Here is a 27,665-nt window from a genome sequence, read left to right on the forward strand (position 1 = left end):
GTGATAGGAAAAGGCTGGGAAGTAGAGAGCGAGTGAGTAATAATATATGGGGGGGATGAGAGTGGGAGAGAATGCAGGGCTAGTAGAAGACCTAGGCAGACTGGTGGCTACCTAGAGTGCCACAGTTTTGGGAGCAGCATAGCAGTGGCAGGACAGCAACAATTGTGACTCATTCTTTCTGCCTGCCTGGGCTCAGAAGAGAAGTCATATCACATGAGCCCCCGTGGGTGGGAAGCAGGAAGTACAGTCTCTGCAGCCTAAGTGGCCAGAAGAAAGGAGCAGGAGCAGAGTCAACCTCTGTCCCCAGAGGAAAGACTAGTCCTATCGGCTGCGAGGGGTTGAAGGTAGAGGCTGCTGCAGCTCGGTCGTTTAAGAGGAGGAGAAGAGAGAGAGTGTGTACATACTTGTGTTTGTCCTCTCTCTCATATGTACACACTAAGTCTGTCTGCAGCACCCCTTCCCCCTACTAATCCACAACTGGAAATCAAAAGTTCCCAGGTATGGACTATGGAGAATGGGGAATTTCTTGTATCCGTACTGGTTTATTTATTGGATGTTATTTTATGTGTCTGCTCTTTAGAAATATTTTATTGCTTCTTTAATGTCCTATAGTGCAGTGTTTCTCAACCACTGAGTCTGTGGACCAGCACCAGTCCCTGGAAGCATTTCCACCGGTCCGTGCAGCGAAGGTCATTGCAGGAGAATGAGGAGGAAGCGAGACGTTCTCTGCAGCTGCACACCTTGCACTGCACCACAGCCAGCAGAGACTTTTTTTTCCTCCTAATCCCTCACCCGCCCTGCCTTTCTGACCTTTTTTTTTTTCCGGTTTGGGTTGGTCCTGAGGCCCTTCATCTGTAAGAGGGAAACAGCTGCAGTTGAATATTAACGAGCCAGTGTCTCCTCAGGCCCCATTCCCTGGACAGAAGCCGAGTGGAGAGGGGGCTATTGCGGGGCCTGAGAGTGGAGCAGACTCTCAATTTCATGCTGGCTCACTAATATTTAGTTGCAGTTGCTCCTCTCCCAGAGATCGGGCATTAGGACCAATCTCAAAATAAATGAAAGTTCATGGGGTGAGGGTATTAATTATAGTAGTAGTTCATGGGGTGGCAGGTAGACGAGAGGAGGGGGGGGGGTGTCTTATCTTTTTTTTTTTAAATGACCAACTGGTGGCTGACTGGATGGGGAAGGGAAAGAGAAGGGATTTTTTTTTTTTTTTTTGGTAAGAACAATTTTTTTTTTTTTAAATTTTCATTAAACTGGCTAATTACCTTCTTAAAGTGATAGATGCAAGCTACAGGGCTGACCAATAAGATTAAACACTGGGTGGAGGAGGGAGTACATCCTCTCCCTCACCTTCCCCACTCTAGTATTTTGGGGCACCATTCCCAACCCCCCCCCCCCCCCCCCAGCACTGCAATTGGTCCATGTAGTTTAGGAAAGGTAGCTAGCCGGACTCTGGCATTCAAAAGATTGAGAACCACTGCTGTAGTGCACCTACACGCCTGCCCATAAAGGGTTATTCACCCCCCACCTACTCATCTTATTTGCACTTAGGCAAATACTGTTGACCTCAGGAAAGCACACTGTAATGAAGTTAATAGTAGGGAGAGTAGGGGCTGGCCTAAAACTCACATAAAGGATGTTTATTCAACTCCTCTGATATATTCAGGGCCTCTGAGCTGCCTTTTTCAAATATAATGTACATTACTTTTATTTGACTGCCTCAGTAAATAACTTTTTCAGGAAATATCTTTAAGTCCTGAACGGGTGGACATGAACCCAAATATAGCAATATTAAATACAAGGGCAGCCCCGATAAACCCAGAAATATGTTATAGCAAAGAGTTCCACCTGCACATCTGACACAGCCTTGACAACTGTATTATGCTCCCTTTTTCAGTACAGTCCAAGTCTGTCCTGCCAAGATTGTGTTCAACTCTAGCTATGGGCACTGTGCTGCAAAGCATGAAGGTCATCCTAAAATTATCAGGTGTGCAGCACAATCTTTGGCCTCGCCGGCCTTTGGTCATTTGAACTCCTTTCCACATGTCAGATCAATGAGGGTCTGCTCCATGTGCTGCTGTCTGATTGGCTCTGCAGGGGTCAAAGAGCAACCACAGAAAGGAGAAACACGGGTTCTGCCAAAGTGTCCAATAACAATTTGTTATGCGAGTTTACATATATTCTTCATTAGAGGGCGTGCAAGTACTCTGCGTGAACCGCCTCATAGTTTAACATAAGAAAGTTCCCATGCAGAGGGACAGAGTGTGACTACCTGTTAAAAAAAAAAAAAAAAGGATCTATCCACTGTTTTCAGTTTGTACTTAACACAGGAGCTAAATAAGAGCACATGTAAAACATTTCACCACTTTTTAGGTGTGTTACATCTGAGCAAAGTATCTATTACTGTTGGTAACTTGTCTGCATGCCTGTATCAGGGGCCCTCTTCATAGACTGTTCTGGCTGAAATTTGGCAAGAGGAGCCAACTCTCCTTCTTTGGCTGAGGAGCCAACAACTCTCCTCCTTCCTTGGCTCCTCAGCCAACACTCTTGCCAAATTTCAGCATCATCCATCAAGGAGGAGGGTCTCTGGGGTTTGGTGGGGGAAGGGGGGGGGGGGGTAACTGGAATCTAAACTACCAGACTAGGAAACAGACCTCTCTTTTGTTATGCGAGAATGTACACTTCTCCAACTTGCTGTCATATATGGGAGAAGACAGCTGATGTTGTGCTCAGGAAGTCTCTGTCTCTCAAAAGCAGATGTTCACACAGCAGAATTTATTTTTGGACATGGCAGTTTCCTGCTCCTGCTTTGGGCGTCCAGTTCAACCAAAATGAGAATGAAATCTGGTGACATGAGCCTTCATTTGCAGTTAGCTGGGAATTATTTTATACCTCCTCCCAACTTGCTTTAAGTTCAGTCATTACAGCAGTAGTCCCGGGGGCCACATCCCAAGGCTCTTTCCCATAGGCTCTACATTCAGCCATTAGAGATAACTGCAAGAGCATTATCCTATCGGGGATGGTAAGCGGGAATCAAAATAACAAAACTGTGATGTGTAGAGAAGAAAATATTTTATACTGAATGCCAATAATTGTCTTCACTGAAAATCACTTCTCAACTCAGAAGTCAGCTAAGCTAAATATTCCCATGGATAACAGGTATAGTACTATACTAGTTTTTCAGTGCTGCTATATATATATATATATATATATATATTGTTGTTCTTATTTTCTTCAGAAGGTACACTGTTCTAATGTAAAGCTCAAGTTAATTATTTGATTTTTGTAGGCTCTGCCGTTTGCTGCCTGGGTTGTCTGGGGCCGAGGGTGCTGTGAAGGTAGCATTCACAGCCCACGAGGGGAGAGTGCCATTGAGAGATGGCTCCCTTCCTCTCTCCTCGTGAATGCTACCTTCACAGCATCCACGGCCCCAGAAAACCCAGACAGCAAACGGCAGAGCCAGGAAGCAGAGCCTCTGCTGTGCCCTGCCACTGAGCCACTAGGCTTGGGAGGCTGAAAGGGCACAAGCTGGGTCTCTGCAAGGAGCGGGTTAAGTGCGATGCTGAGCCTGCCTCCCCACCCCACCCCCAGTAGGGGAGCTTAGAGTGCAGGCGGTGGCAGAAGGAAGCCCCTCCCCCTCCCCCCTTGGGACCTGCATCACTTACACTGAGCACGGACAGTCTGGAGGTTTATGTTTTTTGGGGGGGTCATCTTCCTGCTGCAGCTGGACCTAGGCGACAAGCGGACGGGGTGATTTGGAAAGGAAAAAAAAACACCTCATTTTTAAGTGTCCCAAATGTGGGCAGCAGGAGGGCAACTGGCTCAGTCCTGCAGGGCTTTAGGAGGTGATGTCCTTCCTGGGGAGTCATTGGGTTGGTTTTTTTTAATCTGGCTGCCTCTCTCCTGCATGGGGAGTGGGTGACAGGACAGATGGAAACTCGGCAGTCCACGTTTCCACTAACTGCCATCTTGTAACAGAGGGGACAAATAAGAAGAAAGCTCACAGATCCCAGAAGAGAAGGACCGGCAGGAGAAAGAACCAAGTTTAACTCCACCCCGGTGTGCAGTCCTAGCACAGGGGAGGCCATAAACGTATTTGTTGTACTCTTTGGGACGGGAACCTAGGATGTAGGTTTGATGGACTTGGGGATGAAAGGAGTCCTCTCGGTTCCCTCATTTCCTTTGGTGAGGTAATAATTAATGTTACTGTGTGTGTGCTGGGATGCCAAATAATGACTGGAGTCACTGTGTTAATGCCCAAAAACAATTCTTTACTGAGAACAATATATGGAAATGGTACAATTCTTAGTCCACAGCAGCACGGTGTAATGTCTTGTTACAATTTCTTCCTCAGTTTGGTCAGGAATGTCTAGCTCCAGACCAAGGGGAAACCTACCCTCCAGGGCATAGAAGAATAGGGTCCCCAGTTGGACAGGGGGTCCTTTGTATGGGCAGAACCACCCTTTCCAACTGGCAAGGATATAACATTAACTGTCTCTGCACAGAGAGATAAAACTCTCTCTCCACCCCGGAGTTTTGGAAGAATCATCAGATGAGAGTCCTTTTCAATGTTAGGCTTTGCCTTTACTCACTGTTAGAGAGTCAAACCTTCCTTGTTCTTATGCAGTCCTTTGTGCTTTTATTCAAATTCCTGGTGGGAGGGATCCCCTGGAGCAGGACTTTCTGAGCTCCAGTCAGGCAGAAAGTGCAGTCAAAACTTCCTCCTGGATGGTGAACTTAATCTTCTCAAAAAACTGAAGATAACAACTGGAGAATACCCTTACAGCAGGTCACTGGCACCCCCTTCCTCACTGAGAGTATGCAGGGCAGGTCTTCCCTAACCTGTCCAGGCCCGAACCCATGTTTCCCTGCTCCCTCTGCCCAGGAGCCGAGAAGGCTCCAGTAAGGCTCCTACCACTTAAAAAATTAAATTCCAAAAAAATGCACTCAGAGAGAAACTCCCACCAGACAGATTGTATACTGGCTGGGTCAGAAAAGCCAATAACAAAAACTAACCTCTCACTCTACCTCTGTACTTTGTGCTAACCAAAAGATCTGCCTCCCGAGCCGTAGCAGGAGAGCTGTTATATACTATAACAAGTGGGACAGCCATTCCCGACTCCACAGGAGGAGGGTCTGAATTTGAATGGAACTGCTATGTTTGGTACTAGTGTGAACCCCTGGGCCGAGGTGAGAGGTGTCTCCTCCCACAGGGAGGAGCCCTGTGAGCCTCACTGCCGGTAGGTGTGGTCTCAGCAGCATCAGTCACAGCTGTGGAAAGAGTCTTTATTGATAGCAGAAAGTAAAGTTCAGAATGATGATGTCTCAGATGGCAATCTGGTAGTGGCCCGTGGAGCAGGGTACGCCAGGAAGTTTTGCAGTAGTGGGGAACATTCGGACGTGTGGATCCGGTAGTGGTCTACGGAGCAGGGTATGCCGGGGATGAGTCTCAGAGCAGGAAATGAGGAAACAGTCTGAGGTGCAGCAATAACATGTAGGCAAGGTATACCGGAGTAATTCCTTCAGGGAAGAAGCGGTAGTGACCCGAAGCATGGGGTACACCGCAGCAAATCCCAGAATGAGGCTTAGACAGTTGAAGTCCGTAGAAATAGGTGCTCACAGGAGGTAGTTCCAGGAGAGGTTCCGGGAAGTGAAACTGATAGCAGTTGAAGGCAGAGGGTCCACCGAAGGAGCGGATAACCAGAGACGAGATAGGGCCCCTGAGAAGCGGGTACCCAGAATGTCTCACGCCAATGTAGAAACTGGAACCAGAAGTCCAAGGAGCGGAATTCAGCAAGACAGAAGTTGTAGCAGTGAAGGGCCAACTAGCTTAAGTACTGGAGGTGGGTGACATCATTCAGGGGGGACGCCCACGAATTTCCCACCACGACGTGTACAAAAGTGGCCCATGCGCGAGCACGCTTAAGTGATTCCTGGACCAAGATGGCGGTCGGCAGCGCCCACGCCGTCCCGGGAATGCCAGGTTGGTCGGCGGTGGCTGGCGGAGGCCGCCATTCGTTCAAGGGATGATGATGCAGCAGTAAAAGAGGTGAGCATTAGTGGTCGCAGCCGTCTGCGACCGAAGGGTGTAACAGTACCTCCCTTCTTAGGGTCCCTCCCTGGGGGTTTTGGTATCCTAGGATGGGCAAGGTGAAATTGCCTGATCAAGTCTTTGTCGAGGATGTTGCTTGCGGGTTCCCAACTATTCTCCTCGGGACGAAATCCTTCCCAGGATATGAGATACTCCTAGCGTCTTCCACGTTTTCTTACAGCCAATATATCCTTGACCTGAAAAGTGATGTCCTCTTCTGGGGTAATAAAAATCAGTCAGATGGAGAGGAGAACTTAAATTAACAAACAACTCAACTGGTGCAAGGATATGTGATTACGTAACTGCTGTATTATCATCCTTGCACTAGTTGCCAATCCAGTCGTGTATCCGCTATAAAGTCCTATCTTTAATTCACAGGCTTCTTCAGAACAATTTGATACCATGGTTCAAAGCAATCTTGCGTATATACCAACCTCCTCGCCTTTATAGATTAACCAATAAAAAGTTGGAAGAACATTCTGTTAGATTGGAATGATACCCTGCACCAAACTATTTAAGAAATTGTTACCTATTTGTTTATACAGGTTTCACATTAAACTGTTTCGGCCCCATTAGCCACATCCCTCTCCTGCTCTGCTGAAATACTAGGGGTGTGCATTCGTTTGCAACATATTGGTAATCCGCAACGTATAGGGCCATATTTGTTGTATTCGTGGGGAAGCGAAATGTATCGTGATTCCCCACAAATACAATGGATCTTCACCGAATTATTCAGCCATCTAAAGGAGCGAATTTAAACAAACCCCCCACCCTCCTGACCCCTCCAAGACTTACCAAATCTCCCTGGTGGTCCAGCGGGGGGTCCTGGAGCCATCTACTGCACTCATGCTGTCGGCTACCGATATTCAAAATGGCGCCGATAGCCTTTGACCTTACTATGTCACAGGGGCTACCGGTGCCATTGGTCGGCCCCTGTGACATAGTGAGGACAAAGGCTATCGGCGCCATTTTGAATACCGACAGCTGACAGCATGAGTGCAGGAGGTCGTTCCCGGACCCCTGCTGGACCACCAGGGACTTTTGACAAGTCTTGTGGGGGTTAGGAGGGTCCCCCAAGACTTACCAAAACTCCCTGGACCAACATAAACAATAGAAAGACTGCATAAATTCCCATCTCATCCAAAGGAAATACTTTTGCAGTATTTTTATGGAAACAGTTCCAAACACAAGTGATTTCTTTTTTATACACAAAAACAAATATACATAGCCATACAGTATTAGTGATGTGCAAAGAAAAATATTTCATGTTGTTTTTCATTTTGTTATCTATTTCTCTGTTTTGTTTCTGTTCTAGCATAGGCTAAAAATTGATGGAAACCAAAAGACATTTTGTCAGGTGTTATTTTTGTGTTTCAAATGAGAAATGGCAAAAAAAGAAACATGTTTTTACCCTGTCGTTTTTTAATGACAGCACATCCCTCTGCAGTATGTAGTGGCCAGAAGTTAATGGTAAGCAGTGAGTTTTCATCTACAAACTTTCATATGAAATATTTGACATCCTTGATTTTGTCTGGCTCATGGCTCCTATATCTGACCACATTGATACTGCAGTGCCTGTATTTTCGTAATTTGATTTCCCCACAGTTCTTATGTTATGGAAAACTATCACATGGTGGTGCTGTTTCAAACCAAAAAGATTTTCTCCTTTTGCAAAGCAGCAGCAAAGATAGGAAGAAGACCAGCATAAGTCACATCATTGCTGTTAACGCAGATACAATTGATTTCACTGTGGCATGAACTTAAATGCCAGCTAAAAAGCACGGCAATGTCGTCAAAATCATCTATACTTAGTGATTTGAAGTTATTGATTAAAAAATGTTTCCTGTCCCATTTTAGTAGATATGATATATTATGGTTCTGTTTCAGATGCCTTTTCTTTTAACTTTATTGAGGACCTACTTGATATCAAGGGTCCAAGTGAGGATCTTAGTGGTCTAGAAGACATGCATACAGATAGCGTTTCCCTCAGCTGTGTAGGCTCATTTTCCCTTACAGTCTTGAACATCAGGGATAGTATTTTGAATTTCATTTTGTACGGTATTAATAACCACTGTAACTTTTTAAGGACAGGTAATGTGGTCATGGTTTTTGCATGCTTCTATCAGTTGTGCAGTGGAGTTTTGTATCATCTAGAGTTTGTAGAGGGCCTTATCTCTAAACCCTTGAAAGGTGCATTGCAGTAATCCAGTCATCATTTGACCATCATTAGGTTTGTCTTCTCAATGAGTGGACGTAGTCTTTTTAAATTACATAGCTGAAAGTGGCAAACATCAGGACCTTAATACATGCGGCTCATCTCATCCAGGCATGATCACTGCAGCACAGAACACTTAGGGCTTTCTTTCTAGTAAAATCTGCAGAATTTTCTACCCTTCATAACATGTAAGCTGGCCACAACACAAGAGCACATTCTAGAGAGCTTATAACACTCAGGTCTCATGAGCTGCACTGACTGCTGCTTAAGGATTTGGGGGTAGATTTTAAAAGCCCTACACGCGTAAATCCATAGGAGGAGGCACCCTTCGCGTGTAAATCCGGAGGCAGGCGCAACAGGTAGGACAAAGGTCCGGGGGGGGGGTCTAGATTAGGGCTAGGGGGCAGGAGGTTAGGTTAGGGGGTTGGGACGTTTCCTCCCAGCCCGCTCTGAAATCGGAGCAGCCTGGGAGGGAACAGGGGAAGGCCATGGGCGTTGGCGCGCGCGCGTTGCACAATTGTGCACCCCCTTGCATGCGCCGACCCCTGATTTTAGAACATGCGCACGTCAGTGCGCAAAATTGGGCGCCCATGTGCGCGCGTCGGGTTGCACGCACATGTTATAAAATCAGGCTCCCATGTGCGTGCGGGCTAGGTTTGAAAATCTTCTCCTTTATGCTTCATTTGCAAAGTCCTAAATCATATTAGTTCCACCCACCTGGGAGACCTTATAGAGCACTACATCCTGGCCATCTAGAGAAGAGACACGCACCATTCCTTAAATCAGATAGGAAGGTTGGTACGATCATGCCCCTGAGACAACCCCAACTTTGATGGGAGCCAAAATTCTAACATTTGAGAACCACTATCAGAACAAAGTAAAAACATTTTTTCTTTACTTTTCTTCAGAAATAATACAATTAACTGATGAAAACATTTTTAATTTGTATTTCTTGGACTGGGAATGCCAGATTAAGACAAAGGCTGTACGAGTTGTTATGTAGTCAATGGTGAAGGAGTCAAGAGTCTTGAACTCCACTGCTTCAAAACTCAGTGGTCTTGCCCATAAACCTCACCTCCTGCCTTTCAAGTGCAGGCAACACAGGAAATAAAAAAAAAAAAAAAGAAAGAAAAGAAAATGCAGACCAATTCTAGGACACAGGCACATGGCCTGCCATGCACAGTACCAACCACTCAATCAGACCTGTTCCTCAGTCAACATTGCTGACGGCTTGGTCAGTCTTCTTTGCAGTGCTTAACTTCAATAGGAATATGTTTAATAGAGTGCACTATAGCAAGGATTATTTAGGCTTCTCAGCTCTATATTCAAAAGCCACAGAAAGAATCACAATGGCACAAGAGACATAAAATCACAAGTGCACAAGCATCAGAAGCAAGACTATTACTACAAAGTTAATATCGTGCAGACTTATGACAAAGGAAACAAATAATGTTTTTAAGATATTTGTAAATACCCTTGGGCACCAAACTAACGGGCTGATACAGTAAAATAGCGGGCGAGCGCCCGCTCTCCTGTGCGCGCGATACAGTATTTTAATTTATTTAAATTAGGCCCAGTGGTAAAAAGAGGCGCTAGGGACTCTAGCGCATTCCTAGCGCCTCTTTTTTGACGGAAGCAGCGGCTGTCAACGGGTTTGACAGCCGACGCTCAATTTTGCCGGCGTCTGTTCTCGAGCCCGTTGACAGCCATGGGTTCAAAATCCAGCGTACTTTTGTTCTCGCCTGGTGCGCGAACAAAAGTACGCGCGAGCGTATGTTTTTAAAATCTACCTCAGCATGTTTAACCTGTTTTAACTCAATGACTTTGCCCTCTTGTATGTCCATGTGTGTTGCACTAGTGCATTTTACCAAAATTGTGTAACAGTTCGTTGGTACACACTTATCTTTGATTGCTGGGTAATAATTTTTGAGAGCGCTGCTTGTGAACGCTAGGTAGAGAATGCTGACCCAGGAATGATGTGAAGCTTTGGTGGCTTGTGGTTGAGGAATAGCTCATGCTGTTGATGGCGCAGACTGGACCTGATCTACCAGTCTTGACCACGAAGTCTCGGGATACAGTGGTTCACCCACTACGCTATCTCAAACCAAATCAGTAATAAAGACTGACTGCCGCACACCACCAATCTTCCACACTCTATAATGTTGCTAGCGTGTGTGTGTATAAATGACACTGGAGTTCTTGCTAATAGAAATCAAAAAATAATTATTTCAACCCTAAGGATGCTTGCTTTGAGAGCACTCGCAAAGTAAAGAAAATATTAAATTACACTCTCTCTCTCGCATTCCACACTTAGTTGCCAGTAAAGACGGGAACAAGTTGTAAGACTTCTACATTCCAAGTTATTTCAAAGATTTTTTTTCTCTCCAAGGAAACAACACAGAGGTACCTTTATTTACAGGTTCTGTGATGTAAACCGTTATGATGGATTTATAATGATGAATTCGAATGACGGTATATAAAACCCAACAAATAAATAAATAAATAAATAAAATTAAACACTGTAGCACCTTTATCTACAGGTGGAGTATGCACAATCTGAAGTCTGTAGGACTTAATGAACATTTTTCTTTCTGAGGTAGTATGCACTTCAATTAAATCAGCTCAGAATCAGACCATCAATCATCCACTTTTCTCACAACCACTTATCTATCAAAGCTGGCAAAAATTAAGAAGTTATTCTTAAATGTAACTAATTCCTTACCTCAGAAAAGAATTAGAATTACAATAAGCACCATTTTCACACACTGTCACAACAGCTCTGCCAGCAGCCTATAGCACACAGCCCTCTCTCAGACTGCACTGCTTTATCTGCCTCAGGCTGCAACACACAGCCCTGTTTCAGATTTCCAGCACAGCAGCTCTCCCTGCAGCCTCCAGGCACACAGCTCTGCCTCAGTCTGCACGGCTCTCTTTGCAGCTTCAAACACACAATTTTCTCTGCCTCAGGCTCCAGCCAGCTCGCTCTCTCATGCATCCTGAAAAAAAAAATCTTCAGTAGAGATCCTCACTCCTCTGAAGTCTCTCAAGAAATAGTTCTCATCTACTTTAACAAACCTTCTTATCCATCAAGAAACCTTTTAAAAACACCTTGACTATGGAACACAGCTTTTGAAAGAATATTAAGTATGTTTAAAACATTCTTTTAAGGCAAATAACTTCTTAAATCGTTATGTGCTTTGCCTCAGCTTGGTGTTATTTTGCAGACCTTATCACCCAGCTGCCTTGAATAGACCCTGGGGTGGGCTAGCATTACTATAGCATCACCATGGCATTATCTATGGGATAGCGAAGAGTTTTCTTTTTTTTGCTCCAACTCTGAAAAATGAAACCAATAAGAAAACTCCACTTGCACAGTTCAAAATCACACCAAACTTTCAGGTTAGGTTCTAAATAAATATAACAGTAGTCCTGTGACTTTTCAGGACCATATTAGTTATTTTAACATTTTTATAGCTAATTATGGGGTCAATTTATAAAGCAGCATGAGCCCATCCATGAGCTCGCGGTTCCCAGCACACGGACATGGCTGTGACGATTTTATTTTATTTTTTTATTTATGAATTTGAATATTTAAACACAAGAATACTTGTATCAGAAAAGAAGAGGATTATACTGAATCAAGTACATTCAACAATGCATTAGCAAAAATAAAGGAAAAATAAACAAATTATATTTGAGCATGTTCCTCCAACAAATCATAGGAAAATGGGGGACCCAAGAAAAGAAAAAAAAAGTGATTAAAAATGAAATAAATGAAAAAGAAAGAGAGACAAACCAGGTCATCATAATTCAAAATTACTATGTCTTCTTAAGGAGCTTCTTGAGCATGAGAATCCAGGAAAAATCTAAGTTAAGAAGGTTCAAAATAGACATAATTGACATTAAGGTATTACACATAACATTTACTTGGATATTTTAATGTAAATTGAGCACCTAGTGCTAAAACCTCAAATTGCATAGAAAGAAATTTCTTCCTGCAATCCTGGGTTATCATAGTTATATCAGTAAATATCCATATCTTCTGACCATAAAAAAGCTGTAACCTATTACGTAGGAAGAATCGAAAGACAGTATTCCTTTCATTAAGACCAATAAAGTTCCTCTTTTGGATATACAAATATCTTGTGAAGATTCGAGAAGATCTATTAAATTTAATGAAGAATCTTGAAGTTGGCCTTCAGAAATGGAAGTAGAATGCTAAGGTAAATAATAAGCCTTAATAATAACAGGCATCGACTCCTTTGAGATCTTTAAAACTTGTAAGATGTAGTTCTTAAACAGTTCCTGTGGTGATATTAATTTAGTAATTGCAAAATTAAGAACTCACAGATTTAAACTTCTCATAGCATTTTCAATGTTCTCAAGCTTCTTAGAATGAATTAAGTCAGATTGAGCCAAACCATTTTGAATTTTCTCTACTGTAGACAAATGTGAGTCTAGAACTTCAATTTTCCCCCCTTGTAAAGAAACCAATTTGTCAATAACTGAAATTTGCTGGTTAGTGTCCAAGGAAATTTTTGCCTTGATCTTTTCCAAATATTTATTAAAGTAGAGACGTGTTCAAAAGAATGCCCGACTCGGGCCAAGTTTCGCAGCTCAACAGCCGCTGCCTCAGGGGCTTAGACAATCAAGAATCTCAGATGAATTATAGTGGTATTATATCATCAAGGTGACTGTAAACTACCGCTGCAAGATAACTTACACACTGCCGTCATGTATTCAGTCTCTATAATTCAGCTGAGATTCTTGATTGTCTAAGCCCCTGAGGCAGCGGCTGTTGAGCTGCGAAACTCGGCCCGAGTCGGGCATTCTTTTGAACACATCTCTACTTTAATAAATATTTGGAAAAGATCAAGGCATCTATTCTTTTTTGTTTACCTAACGGCCATTATAGATCGCCTACCTCTCTGTTTTCAAGGAAATTTTTGTTAAAGATGAAATAGCAGCTTCCAAAGAAACTAAACCATTCCAAACAACTTCTAAAGTAATAACAGGGGGTTTGATTGAAGTTACCTTGGGAGCCGAACTGATCCTGTTCTTGCCATTATCACTCAGAAGAATGTTGTTAGCAGCCAAATCCCCTCCTGAAGAGGTACAGGAAGATTGTATCGAGGGGCATCAAGGGCTGTCCCATAAGCGGAGGTAGGATAGAGTCTTTTTCCAACCCCCTCGACAAAGCCACAGCAGAAAAATCAGCAGTAACCGTAATAGCAGTGCCCCCAGGCACCGGGATCTCCCGTTCTATCACAGGACTCACCTGCCTCAACCCGGTATCTCAGGTGTCCTGGAGAAAGGAGGGGACAGTGTGGTGGGCGCGCTGGGACTCAAGGAGGTCTCATCGGCCTGCAGCATTGGCGTTCGCTCACCATTGGCATCCGCAAGGGCAATCATTGGTGTCGATAAAGATGTCGGGGCGAATGAGCCTTCAATCCTAGGCTGGAGGAAGCCTGATGAAGGAGAAGCCTGGACTGGCTCCTTCAGTTTGGCTTTCCTCTTAGCAAGCGGCATTGAGGAGAAGAGAAAAAGGTAAACAAGGAGAGAGCTCCAGCCGAGCCTCTCAATAGGTAGCCATCTTGGATTCCCCCGCGCTGATTTTATAATATGTGCGTGCCGGCACGCGCATGTTTTAACATCTGATGGCCACACACACAATCGTGCCGGATTTTAAAATCCGTGCACGCATGTGCTGGTGGCGCGTACAGGGGGGCAAATTTTCGCTAAATACGCGAGGTGACACAATTGGGCATCCCCTAGTTCCCTCCTAGTCTGCTCCAATTAAGGAGCAGACTGGGAGGGAACTTCCCTACCTAAACGTCCTCCCTCTTCACCTCTCCTCCCCATCCAATAAACCTAATTTTCTCCCAATTTTTTATTTTATTACTTACTGCTCCTCTGAAGCAGCAGTAATATCCAAGCATCAGCTGACTGCCGGTGCGCGTTTCCCCGGGACAGCGTCAAATGGAGCTGTCCTGGCCCACCCCCCAGGCCTGCCCCTCCCCGACCCTGCCTCCCCGGCCAGCCCCTTTGGAGATGCCTGGCAGTTGTGCGTGTACCGGGGTTTAAACGCGTGGCCTGGCCATGAACGCGGCACGAGCAAGGCCCAGCCACTCATGTAAACCCCGGTATTTGTGCGCGCGGGCCTTTGAAAATATACTTGTATATTTTTAACTTACACAATAAACATTTTTCCCCAAACCAAGAGTTAAATCTATATTTATATGATCTCACCTGGTGACCACCACCAACAAACCCCAGTTTCTGACAGGTTTTTATTAACTTTTAAAGTTTAATTTTCCTACAGGCATTATGTATGTTGCCGCGGACGCCGAGGTCTTCACAGCCTGGGGCCGCCATCTTGCTGGCATGGCAGGAGCTGTGCCGGGGTTCCCAACGCGGCAGGAGCCGCCGCAAAACAGCCATCCTCTTCGTGGCCCGGAGGCCGCAGTCCCCGGTGTCCTCCATGGCAGGGAGCAGCCCTCGTTCCTCATTGGGTGGCCCGTTCTCCCTGCTTCAGTGTCAGTGTCTGCAGGGCCGCTGTCCTGGGTCCTGCAGACTTCCTTCTTCCTGTTTTCTTAGGTGTGGGGCTGTGCCTCCTTCTGCCTTTTAAAGGGCCAGTGAGGGAGTGGTCCTCCTGACTTCTCCCTAGGTGTCTCCTTCCTTCAGCCCTACAAAAGGGCTCTTCAGCCAGTCCTTCCTTGCCTTCACAAGGAGCTTGCTCTCTTCAGGACTCCTGCTCTCCGCTCTTGCTGGCATTCCTGTATCTTCGTCGGAGCTCCCTCGTCGTCATTGTTCCTGATCTCTTGTCTCCATCCTGATGTTCCGTTCCAGTCCTGATGTCTTCGTCCACGATCCAGATATTCTCCATTGTCCAGATGTCCTCAGCTCTGCTCTGACCTGTCCCTCGTGGTCCATGACCTGCCCGGCTGGGTTGAGTAGGGCGCGTAGAGGCCTAGTGGTCCGCGACCACCCCCGCTACCGTGTGTAGGGTGCTGGTGGGTCTCTTCCATCTGTCGGTGCCGAGGAGTATTCTCGTCCCTCGTCAAACCTCCACCATGTTCCTGATGTCCTTCGTCTTGATGTCCGGTGTCCTTCCAGTGTGGTCCGTGACCAGCTCAGCTGTGTAGGGCGCCTGTGGGACATTGCTTGCCTGTTCATCTTCATCTCATCCTGGGTCTTCCGAGGTCCTGCTGTCCATCCTGTGTGGTCCGCGACTACCCCGGCTGGGGTGTGTAAGGCACTCGGGCGGATATCATTTCATCAGGGCCAAGCATCTCTCATGCCCTTTGTCAGTGCCCGGAGGCCTGACGTTTTAGCCTGTTCTGATGTCTCGCCGTGGATGTTTCAATGTCTGCATCTTCTGGTGATCACCTCCATACCTGTCAGGTGTGTCTTCCTGGGGCTCAGTCCAAGATGGATTATCACCTTCAGCACTTGTGTCGTCAGTACCTTTTGCCATCTTGAACTCTTGTAATTGAGTTGATGCCTGTATGGGGTCTGCTTCGCCGCTACGTGGTCCATGACCAGCCAGGCTTGGCTGTGTAGGGCGCGGCGCGTGGCAACGCTCCTTCAGTTTTAGCCTCCATCCTGTGTCCTTGTCTGCAACCTCATCTGAGTCCATGTCTCCACCTGAATCCTGTGTCTTCATCTCTTCCTCCAGTGCCGATGTCTTCTTCTGCCCTTGACCTCTGTTCGGCCTGCCGTCCTTGCTGTTACCCAGCGGCAGGTACGAAAGGGCTTGCAATGGTTGGAGGACCATTCGGAGACCACCATTGTGTTGATGGTCTCACCGGGGTATGCAGGTCCGGTGGAGGGTCAGGGCCTCCAGATTCCTCCTGTCTACCCAGAAGGGGCTCTTCTCACCGCAGGGGAACACATCTCGTCCCACACTCCCTCCCATCGCAGTGCAACAGTGTTGGCAGCCTCTCGCTGACATCACTGCCCCAAGTCTGTGAGAACCCCTTGGCCTGCACTGTAATCATGCCGGGGCTTTGATTGCAGCCCTGACACTGTCTGCTGGTTTAAGCTGGCAGCGGCAGCATTCCCAGCGCTGCTGCTGCTGCAGTGTGGCACCAGCTGCAATGAGTGGCATTTATCTATTTAAAAAAACAAACAACTCGTTGTAGCACTTCTGGGCTCTCTGTGGCTGCCAGGGGCTCCCCAGGCTCCCGTGGCCTCAGTAACAATAAGGCAGGTATTTATTTTAAATTTTATTTACCCCCTTTATATGTTAAAGGAAAAAACAAACTAGAAAACACTGGTCCACATCATTCCCATTGTTCCCATAATCATCCATTGGTTCTTCATATAAATGATATTGTAGCTCAGTTCCAATAAAAAAAAAAAACTGCATCATCAAACGAATTATTTCAACAGCATTCCAATACCACATCCAATGAAGAAGACAAATACTATTCTGGTGAGCAGCACCTGCCCTCTGGAACACCCTCCCCAAAATAGTTCAGAGAAATTCACGATTACTCTCATTTTAGGAAGGAAATTGAACCCTTGTTCTTCGTCAGGTGTTTAATGCCAAACCCAAAATGTAAAGAGACTGCGAAATTGTGAGGCACTGCCTGGCAGCACCTCAGATCCCTTAAACATGCTGTCGATAGGTTTTCGCTGTTTGTTATTGTTCGGCTTTCGTCCGCTAGGCGGCCTCATTCCACCCGCCCTCCCATGACTATGACGCCTCCCCACCTGCAGGGGCCTCCCACGAGCCCTGCTCGCAGTCCCTGAAGTCGCCTCCTCGCCGGTCCTCCAGCGCAGCCTGCTGTGCTGGAGACCTCCGGAAACCTTCTCTCCGGTCTGGTCAAGCTCCTCCTCCTCCTCCTTGCCTACACCACACCCAAGCCTCAGCCCCATTCAACCCCGCTTTGTCCGAACTGCCCTGGCTCGCCTCATCCCTTGTTGTGTTTTTTTTTTTGCTGGGGGGAGGTTCCCAGTTGCAGTCTCGCTGTCCCAGCCGGGACAGAGTCCTGCAAGGACCGTCACAGAGGTAAACAGCTGGGGAGTGAGAGAGCTGCTTTGAGCTCGCCTTCCACCTACTTCTGACTTGTGCTCAGTTTCGCTTCAATTTGCGGCTTTTTCTTTTCTTCCCTTCCCTTGTACTCTCTTTTGCTGCCTTCCACTGCTGCTGGCTCCCTCCTTGAGGCTTTTCTCCTTCCAATACAGCCAGGGTAGCCAAGATTTATAATTTGATTTTTTTTTTTTTTTTTTTTTTTTAGATAAGATGTTTGGTTCACTAGCGTTTATATATTCATCTTTTGTTTTTGTTTTTTTATTCTTTCCGGCTAATAGCTCCCGCACTTACATTTTCCACAAGAGGTACAAACACTTAATCAGTTAACATCTCTTAGTTGAGTTAGTTTTCACCCCTTCCCTACCTTTAGACTTTTTGCCTTGCTTTAGATTTCTTTTCACAAGAGGCAAAGTGCAGCCGGTGATTTAAAGAAGGCTGCACTTTATCTGCCAGAAAACTTAAGGGGAATTAAGTGAGGCAGAGAAGGTAAAAGAAACACCCCACTCTTTCTCTGTCTCTCTGATTTTAGTTTTCCCCTTAAATGAGTTTGGCTCATGGTGCCTTAAACCTTTTTTTTGTGTGTGTGTGTTTTCTCTTTTCCCACACCCAACACTTAGTTCACTTTCTTTTTCTCACCCTCCCACCCCCAATACTTAGGGTTGCTTTCTCGTGCCCCCCCCCCCCCCCCCCCCCCCCCGTGGAACTCATGGCTGCTTGGGTAGCATTTATCCCCGGCCAGAAGCCATGGACAACACTAGAGAGAATGACACCTCTCCAACAGACACCCTCCCTCCCCACCCCCTTCCTCCTCAGACAGCTGAGGCTGGTGAGCCCAGGCAGGGGATAGAAAGCGGGAGAGAGACCCCAGTCATGTGGCAGTAGACCCAGAGAAAGGGGCTAACTCCACTACCCCGACCCTGGTGCAGCGCGATACGACTCACCCACCCCTGCTGCCCCCTGTTCTCTACCAAGGCAAGGATGCCGCCTGCAGCAGCCAAAAATAAACCCGTTGGAAAGAGGAGGATCAAGCACACCTCTCCCCCCTCCTTCTCCGGTGGGACCCTGGCTGCAGTGCCTGCGAGCACCCCTCCTCTGCCACCCCCTTCTTTTTCATGCATCCTGCTGGAGGCAGCGCTGATGGGGGGGGGGGGGGGGGATCTCCATTGCCGCCGCCTCCTCCCCCTTCCACAGAGGAAAGCTACCAAGAGAGCCACAGGAGGCGCCACAGTGGATGTCACTGTCAAGGGCACCACCACCACCTGCACCACTGAGGCTGTAGCCAGCACCATCACTGCCACTGGTGGTGCCACCTCCAGTGCCACCCCCCTTCCATACCCAAGCCCACCTATGCAGTGGCTTTCGGAGTGGAGGCTGGAGGCCCCACCACTCTGATGGATATGTACTCCTCGGTGGCTGGATCCTCCCGTATTCGCCCTGAAGCACAGGCAGTGCTGCTAATGTTGGCCTCACCAGAACAACCCCCCCCCCGCTACAGCGCCACCCTGGCCAAGTTGATTGGGCCTAGGCAGGTAGTGGCAGGGAAGTCCCTCCAGGCAGTCCATAAGGCCGTTGAGGAGGGACGTGGTGGAGGGGATGTTTCACCAGGTGGCTCGAGTGGTCTTCAGTAACATGCCATCTCACCTCCCAGTTGCCCTAATTAAGCAGCATCTCGGTGCCCTGGGTTGTTTACCACCCCCGTCACCACCCTTCCGGCAGGTCACTGAGAGAGGGAGCTTCTACAGGCCTGAGTGTGCCTGCCCGAGGATGGAGTAGAGCCCCAGGAGTGGAGGATGATTCCATTCTGGGGGGGGAGGGGGGTGTTGTGTCTCTTCAGGATCCATGGATGAGGCTGGGGCACTCCTTCAAGCTGTGCCCCAGCCACCTCTCCCAGTTTATCAGGGAGAGGGCAGCAAGCTTCCTCCTGGCAGGATCCTCTGCCCCAACCTCGGGCACCTAAGGGCCAGTCACAGCTCTCTTGTGGTGGGTGCCATCCACCCTGCCCCCTGACTTTGGGTGGCCAGAAGCCACAGATGGGTTCTACACTCCCCCCCCCCTCCCCTTCCACCGGCGAAGGAGCTCCCTGCTGCCAAGCCCCAGCCAGAGCCTGCCACGCTCTCCACAGCACCTCTAAATGCCAAGGCGAGGCACAGGCGAAAGAGGGAACAGGCCAGGGTGGCTGATAGGTCAAGCGAAAGGGATAAAGGGCAGGGCAGCCGGCAAGGTGTTGCTGACCTCCCTGCCCCCCCCCCCCCCCCACCCCAATGCCCTCAAAGAGGGCACTGACAGCCCGGCGGCTGCAACAGCAGCAGATGCTTCACAGCAGCCGTGTGTGAGGCCTCTGGAAGGGGGCCTGATATTAGAAAAGGGACAGAGGGAGGAGGACCCTTTAAATAGAAAACTAGGACTGCTCCTCTTCATCCCACCGCTCCTCTCCACCCCCCCCCCCCCCTCCAGTCACCAACTGTGCAGGGGGAGAGGATGACCCTCCCACCCGTTGGTGAGGTAGGTGCACGAGAGGCTGAGCAGATGGAGACATTAACCACGTCTCCCCCTGCCCCGCCGATGGGGCTCACTGTCCCCCTCCATTCTGTCCATGAAGAGGAAACTCATATGGAGAGAAGCCCGGGGATCGGACCTGGCCATCCCTTCCGAATAGAAGACAGGCAGGGAGTCAAATCGCTCCTCCTCCCTCCCCCGCCACCCCTAGCTAGCGAGAGAGACTTGGCGCTGCCCGAGAGGCCCCCCCCTCTCCCCAGGCACCCCTCCCTACTTCCTGAATTTACCACCGACTGAGGAAGCAGCTGCCACCGTGGAGGTCGTGGGCAGGGGAGATGGGCTCTTGAATTGTCAGTCCAGCAACCAGGGTGGGGAGCAGGATCCAACCCCAAAGACTAGTGCCAGGGCCCCTGTGGGGCACCTCCCCGAGAATGTAAGGGTCCACCAGAAGGGACGATAAAGGGAACCGTGGGTGAAGGACAGGTAGTTGGTTTACCCCCCCCCCCCCCCCCACCCCATCTTGGAGGACACTATGCCCTCCGTGGGGACGGCTCCTTCCCTGAGGAGGAAGTCTGCTCCACTCTCCTGCTCGAGATAACATTTTGACCCCTCCCCTTCTGGGAGAGGGGGACCCTTGCTCATAAGGGAAATGGACCAGCCCTGCCTCCTCCAGCTGGGGAGATGACTTCCAACCCTTTCCCCTTGACATTGCCCAACCCCATTAGGAACCTGGTGCAAAAGATGTGCCCTGGTCCGTTGGGCCAAACCTCCCATGCTGGGAAAGACCACATCTCAGCCAGGAGGGAGGCCTGATGGCCTTTCTCCTGTAAGGGAACCCCTCCTCCGATCTGGAGGAGGGAGAGATACCCGGGGATTTCTCCCCTCCCCTCCCGGCAGAATTTCACCATCCCCCCGGTCTTCCTTCCTATTCCTGTCCCTCTCTCACTCCTCTTTAGTTATCCCTCCCCCACCCTCTATCCCGTCTCCAGGTGGCCCGGCACTGTGTATGTTGGGCCAAAACCTGCTGGGGCTGGGGGCAGGGAGGACCTGCCTAGGAGAGGGTGCAGAAAGGGCTCTCGGTCCTGGAAGGCCCTGTCTCAAGAGGATGGGAACAGAGTGAGGTCTCAGTCCTCGATGCCGAGGTCCCAAAACCTGACAAGGCTGGAGAGACTGGAGAATGAGTATGAAGCCGAGGAAAGAGGGCTGCAGGCTGTCACAAAGCCTGGCAGCTTCTCAGCCCCTGGTCACCCCCCCCCCCCCCCCCCACGAACTCTGACACTACCAGAGCAGAACTGGGGAGGGGGATATAAAAGAGCGACCGTGAGACCACTCACAAGCCACCTAACGCTTCGGATGGTAGATCGGTCAAGAGGCATGCGTGCTGCAGGATGTTCCGTGACGGAGATGGCCATGCGAGTACCCAAATGCTATTTGATAGAGAATAGCTTTGACATTCTGTACCCTTATTACCAACGGCTGTGGGACCGGGTTCCGCAGGCTCGCTATCCTGTCCACACTCAAGCATGGCAGGTACTCGCTGTCCTTTTTGCAGGAGACCCACACCACCCCAGATTCTGAAGTGTCCTTGCACCTGGGGGGTGGAATGGCAAGGTGGCCTTCAGTTCACAACTTATGAGTGGCTGGCAGGGTGGGCATCTTCTTGTCACAGATAGAGAGGCCGTTGTGCCAGGCAGGATGCTGCGCATAAGGTTGCAAATTGGGGGCTGCACACTTAATTGCGTCAACATGCACGCCCACAACGTTGAGACCAAGCGGTCAGCGGTTTTTTTTTTTTTTACCAGTTGTCTGATTACCTGAAGGACCTGGACCCTGATGAAGATGTAGGGCTCAGGGCAATTTTAACATCTCCCTCGGCCTGCTGGATCATGATGTCCTGGAAAAGCATCTGATCGTGGCCAGGTGCCTCAGAAAGACTGTCCAATGTCTTTTGCTGGTAGATATCTGGCATGAGCAGCACCCAGGGGCCCATTCAGGCTTTGCCTATGTAAGAGTGTGGCAGGAGCGGGTTGATTACTGGTCCATAGAGTGCATGGTGGAGCCGGCCCCCCTCTTAGTCACAACCTCATGGCCCTGAGGATATGCTCAGACCCACTGGCACTTCAACAACTCGCTGCTTGTGAATGAGGGGTTGGTGGTGGCGGTGGTCTGAGAGATCTGGATGGACTGGTGCCACCAGGAGACTGACTTCTCCTCGCTCACTCAGTGGTGGGATGTAGGAAAGGTCTGCTTGTGGGTTCTCTGTCAAGAACATGCCAGGGGCATGAATGTGGAGAGGTGCCTTGCATTTCATCGCTTCTTGGGGAACATTCTATGTCAAGTGGACCAGTTTAGAAAATCATCCATGCTGAACCTCCTTCAAATTGAATAAAATCTTGTGTGAATGTTCACTAGGTCCTTAAAACTATTCAAAATTATTCGGCTGATCTCTATTGATTGAAGAGCTAGAGGCAGCTGAATGAAGGACACTGAGTACTGTACTCCGTGCAACACAAAACAGCCACACTGTGGGTACTGCAGCTAAACAACCCCCGGTTAGGGGCCTGAAAATTGCTGCTAAGTTGCTATGCAAAGTTTGGAACCTAACATGAGCTTGCCACCCTATTTTTGGGCCAGCAAAATACGTGAAAAATTTTACAAAAAAAATGTAAGGCCTAATTTAACTTCATTGCTCCTAATGTATACTTTGATTCAGGCCATAACTAGATCAGTAGTCATGACCCATGATGTTTATCTAGGATTTTCACTAGGAGGCTTTGCAGCCAACTAAAAGCAAAGATATAGTTACAAAAAGACATGTCACATTTTTAAGCAAATGTTTGCCATTTTTTTGGGGTGCAAATATCTCTACTGTGTAGTTTTTAATTCCTAATGTTATTTGAAAGAACTCCTTTTTTGCAACAAGTCACCCTGTTTTGTCTTAGACCCAACCTTGCTTTGTCAGAATTACAATTCCAAAGAAAAGCATTATTTGCATATATGAATGCACTATGTTAAGAGCCATCTTTGGCACCCAACTGTGAAACATGCAAATAAGCTCGAGATGTGAAATTTTACAATACAGCTCAAGTTTACTGTGCTTACCACACTTCTAGCTTTTGACACATTTGTTTAGACATATTTTCAGAAATTAGACATCAAAGTCAGTGCAAAACTTTGTATGCTGGTTAGTTACCTTACATTGGTCAGTGGTGGCTGATCCACTGCCAATTCAGCAAAATTAACAACCCCATCACCTAGGGGCCACTCCAGAGAGCCAGACAAGGAACCAGCCACAGTTTTCCAAGCTGCAGCTGCTGAAGAGAGGAGGGATGCTGCTGCAGGCCACCGGCGGCTGAAGAGAGGAGGGACGCTGCTGTGGGCCACTGCCAGAGGCCATAGAGAGGGGGGTGGGGTGAGGGGGTGCCTTCTCATCCCTCACCTCAGACAGCAGATTGCCTTGAGCCGCCCTGGTCCCATCAATGCGTGATAAAGTGGCTTGTGAATAAGTGTACTGCGGGCCTGATTAATTTGTTATGGGTGCATCAAGTGTAGCAATAATGAGCTCTTCTGGAACCCAACAGGGTGTATCTACGGGGCAACCAGTAAAATGGCCTGGCAGGTCCTTGGGGGTGACAGAAATTGACCAAGACATCACGTTCCTCAATTGAGACTTCACATATATGTGGCCAATTCACCAGGAATGATCATAGAGGTAAGCTAAATACTGACCTTGTTGGAAGCTGTATACTTGAAGGGCAGGAAATTCATGTTCTAGAACACTTGCAATGAATGAGGTGACATAATTTGAAATTTTGCTAATGCAAATTTTAGTTGCATCAGTGGACTTGATGATTTTCCCTTGTGCCAGCAACCGTATGACCTTTGCCAAACTTCTCATCCTGAAAAGGTTGATTGCTTCAATGTCCTCCTTTGGGACAAATTAAAATTTGATACCACAAAGAGCACAATGGTGAAACAGGCCAGGGCATGTTCCCAAAGTCTCTGCCACAATGCACTGCTAACATGACATTACCATAGTTTGTTTATTTATTTTTCTATACCGATATTCGATTCAAAATTTCACACCGGTTTACATAAAACTGGATATCGGAAGACAAGATACATTGTAACAGTTTAACAGAGTCACTATAAGAAACTATTTGAATAAAAAAAACTTGATTCACATAATAACTTTTTTTAGCAGAATATCTACTGAACTTAACTTACTATGTTCCGGGCAGTGAGGGAATTGGTCGGGCTATAAGGGAGTAGGGAGGGGGGAGGGGAGGGATAGGGAGAACTGAGATTACGTTTCTGTGGGGAATGCTTTCAGAAAGAGCCATGTTTTGAGGTTCTTTCTGAAGGAAGGTGTAGAGGGGTCTGTTCTGAGTGGAGCTGGGAGGGTGTTCCAGATGTGGGGTTCTGCTATTGATGCAGCACGTACTCGTTGTGGAGACCTGATGAACTTCCTTGATGGAGGGAGTTGTAAGTAAGCCTGTGTTGGTTGAGCGAAGGTTTCTTGTAGGGTTGCTAGGGTTTAGTGGTTTTTGTAACCAAGTGGCTTTGTCATTATGGATTGCTCTGTGGATGAGCATGAGGGTCTTATATTGAGACCTGAATGGGATGGGTAGCCAGTGGAGTTGTTTGAGTATGGGTGTGATGTGATCTGTTTTTTTGCAGTTTGTTAGTGATCTTGTGGCTGCATTTTGAAGGAGCTGGATGGGCTTGGTGGTGGCAGCGGGCAGGCCTATTAGGAGGGCATTGCAGTAATTTAACGTAGCAAAGAGGAGGGATTGTAGTACTGTCCGGTAATCTGGGGGATGTAGCAGGGGTTTAAGTTTCTTAAGGATTTGTAGTTTATAAAAGCCTTCTTTTATTAGTGTGTTGATATGATATTTAAAATTTAGTTCCTTATCCAAGGTGATTCCGAGGTCTCTAACCGTTGTGGGCATTTTGTACTTGGGTGGTGGTGTAGGGCCAATGGAAGGTGTTGATGTTTTGCTGGAAAGGTATAGAATTTCCGTTTTGTTCTGGTTGAGAGTGAGTGCCATTTGTGACAGGATATCTTTTATCTCCATGAGGTATGATTCCCATCGGTTTAGTGTATTATTGATGTTATTCCTGATGGGAAGCAGGATCTGTACATCATCGGCATATAGGAAATAGGAAAGGCCTGCTTTGTCAAGGTATTTGCATAAAGGAAGCATATACACATTGAAGAGGGTTGGTGATAGGGATGAGCCTTGTGGGACTCCTTGTGGGAGGAGTATTGGTTCTGATGTTGTATTTGTGTGGGTTACCTTAAAGGATCTGTTGGAGAGAAATGATTGGAACCATTGGAGGATGGTGCCATTGAGACCAATTTCGTTGAGTCTGTGGAGTAAGATATTATGATTGACAGAGTCAAATGCGGCAGAGATGTCGAAGTATTAGGAGAAATGAGGTGCCTTTATCGAACCCACGAAGTATTGTATCTGTAAGCGTAAGTAGAAGTGACTCCATGCTGTGACCTTTCTTGAAACCGTGTTGAGCAGGGACAAGTATATTTTGGTTTTCTAGGAATTCTGAAAGTTGGTGGTTAACTGTTTTTTTTTCTATAACCTTGGCCAGGAAAGGCAAGTTGGAGATGGGCCGGTAATTGGATAGGATGGTCGGGTCAGGTTGTGGGGTTTTTTTACAATAGGTTTCAACACGGCGCATTTAAGGGGCTCTGGGAGGAGATCTTGTTCAAGGGAAAGGTTGACAATGTTCGTGATGGGTCTTGCTAGGCAGTTCGGGATTAGTTTGAGGGGTTTTGTTGGAATGGGGTCAAGTGGGTGTGCTGCTGGGTTGATCTTCCGGACGATAGTTTCCACCTCAGAGGAGGCAACAGTATCGAATTGTGTCCATTTTGGTGTAATAATAGATGATGGTATAGGGGGTTCAAGGTTGGCAGTTGGGTTTTTTGTGCTTAGTTCTGATGTTCTGTCTTTAAGATATTGGGTGAATTCTTAACTGGTTATTGTTAGGGTGTCTCTTTGGAGAGCGTTGTTGATGGGCCGAGTCAGTTGGGTGACATAGTTGAATAGGACTCTCGGGTTGTATGGTAGTCATGAATTCTTTTAGTGTAGTAATTCCATTTGGCTGTGTTTATGTCCGTTGTATATATGTAAAGCAATGTTCTGTATCGGTCACAAAGCTGGTTTGTAGGGTTTTTTTCTCCAGGCTTTTTCTGCATGCCTTAACAGGCGTTTTTTGTTTTTTAGTTCTTGGTTATACCAAGGTGCAATTGTGTTTGGCCGAGGTTTTTATTTCTTTTTTTGATAGTTGGGCATATGTTTTTTGCTGTTTCCATGTTGATTGTGGTCCATGAGTTAACTGCAGTTATGGTATCTGATGTGTTCAGTTGTTTTAGGGCTTCAGGCAAGGTTTTCTTCAATGAGCATGTTTTGGTGAATTCAATGAGTTTTTTGTCTTTGCAGGTGTGAATATGAGAGTAGTCCACTCGGAGTTTGGTTTGTATCAACTTGTGGTCTGACCAGGGGACGGTGGGGGGGGGGGGGGTTGAGTGTTACTTTGTTGTTGATGAATATCAGATCGAGAATGTGACCTGATTTTTGAGTGGGGGAGTTGATTGATTGATTGAATCCCATAGCAGTTAGTGTGTTGAGGAGGAGTTCACATGATGGGGGGATTTTATTGATTGTTTCATGAGGAATGGTAAAATTTTTGTTTTTCCATTGTTGCACTGTATAGAGTCTGGCGTGATGCGTTTTACAGTTCAGTTTTTGTCTGCACATTTCTATTTATACTTTATGTGGCTTTATTCTGTATTTGGTGAGAGTTTGTGTTCTGCATGCAAAGACTGAGATGAAGCATTCTTTTAGCATGTGGTTTCTCTGAAGGGATCTGTAGTAGCTTGGCCTGTTCTGTTTTCCTGCTAGGAGGTGTATTGATATTTTAGATTCTGGTGTAATATTTGTGGTATTCTTTTTCATAGGTAGGGTTGTTATTCTTTGACTGTTGATACGGGAGGACCATGCCAAAATATACCACAATAGGTATGATGCCATATGAATTCCAAGATGCAAAGTTTATAAGGCTTCGGTGCTGTTTTGTATTTGGATTAGTGCAGATTCACAGCATGCCTGGAGTGTGTATGTTACAATTAGTACAGTTGCATCAAAAGCATCAAGGCTAATTGGTTAAGGGTAGTAATCCCATGCCTTTTGTTAAGGGTAGTAACTGCTGCTGCGTTCAGGTTACTCCCATGCTTATCAGTTCCCCAGAACATAAAAATCAGGGCCCTGGCTGGTTGCTGCCTGAATCCAATTCCCCTTTTCCCCTGCCATTGAAGCAGAGAGCAATGTTGGAGTTGCATTAAAAATATCAAATCTTATTGATCAAGGGAAGTACCTGCTGCACCAGCAAGTTACCCCCATGCACGCTTTCTTCGATCCCTTTAGGTCTTGGCCGTAGAAGCAGTCCTGTGTTTTTCCCATCATGTCTTGTATATCAGTATCCCAGACCTTGGAAGTCGGGGCCCTCGGTTGTCATCTGAATCCAATTCCTCTTTCCCCCTGCCGTCTAAGTGGGACGCAATGTTGCAGTTACATTAAAAGCATCAAAGCATATCGGTTAAGGGTAGTAATCTCCATGCCTTCTGCTAAGAGTAGTAACCACTATACCAGCAAGTTACACCCCTGCATGCCTTTTCATTTCTGTCCTCTAGCCTTTAGAGACCCACAGTGTTTATCCTTTGCCCCTTTGAATTGACTTTTTTCCTTCACCACATCTTCCAGAAGGGCATTCTAGGCCTCCACTACCCTCTCCGTGAAAAA

At 47.2% G+C, this 27,665-nt stretch overlaps 1 protein-coding gene across 2 annotated transcripts in view; it reads left to right on the forward strand.

The window, feature by feature from the left end:
• The first annotated feature begins 289 nt into the window (after window positions 1-289).
• Window positions 290-27,665, forward strand: part of TICAM2 (toll like receptor adaptor molecule 2) — a 44,157-nt gene continuing 16,781 nt past the window's right edge. The window contains exons 1-2 of one of the 2 annotated variants that reach the window (XM_029571269.1): window positions 17,213-17,325; window positions 23,427-23,557. The gene's annotated coding sequence lies outside the window, so the exon portion shown is untranslated. Of the gene's footprint in view, window positions 499-17,212; window positions 17,326-23,426; window positions 23,558-27,665 lie in introns of those variants that run through there. The other variant, XM_029571278.1, reaches the window with a different exon arrangement.

The sequence above is a fragment of the Rhinatrema bivittatum genome, chromosome 1 (genome assembly GCF_901001135.1).
Source record: "Rhinatrema bivittatum chromosome 1, aRhiBiv1.1, whole genome shotgun sequence".
NCBI lineage: Eukaryota > Metazoa > Chordata > Amphibia > Gymnophiona > Rhinatrematidae > Rhinatrema > Rhinatrema bivittatum.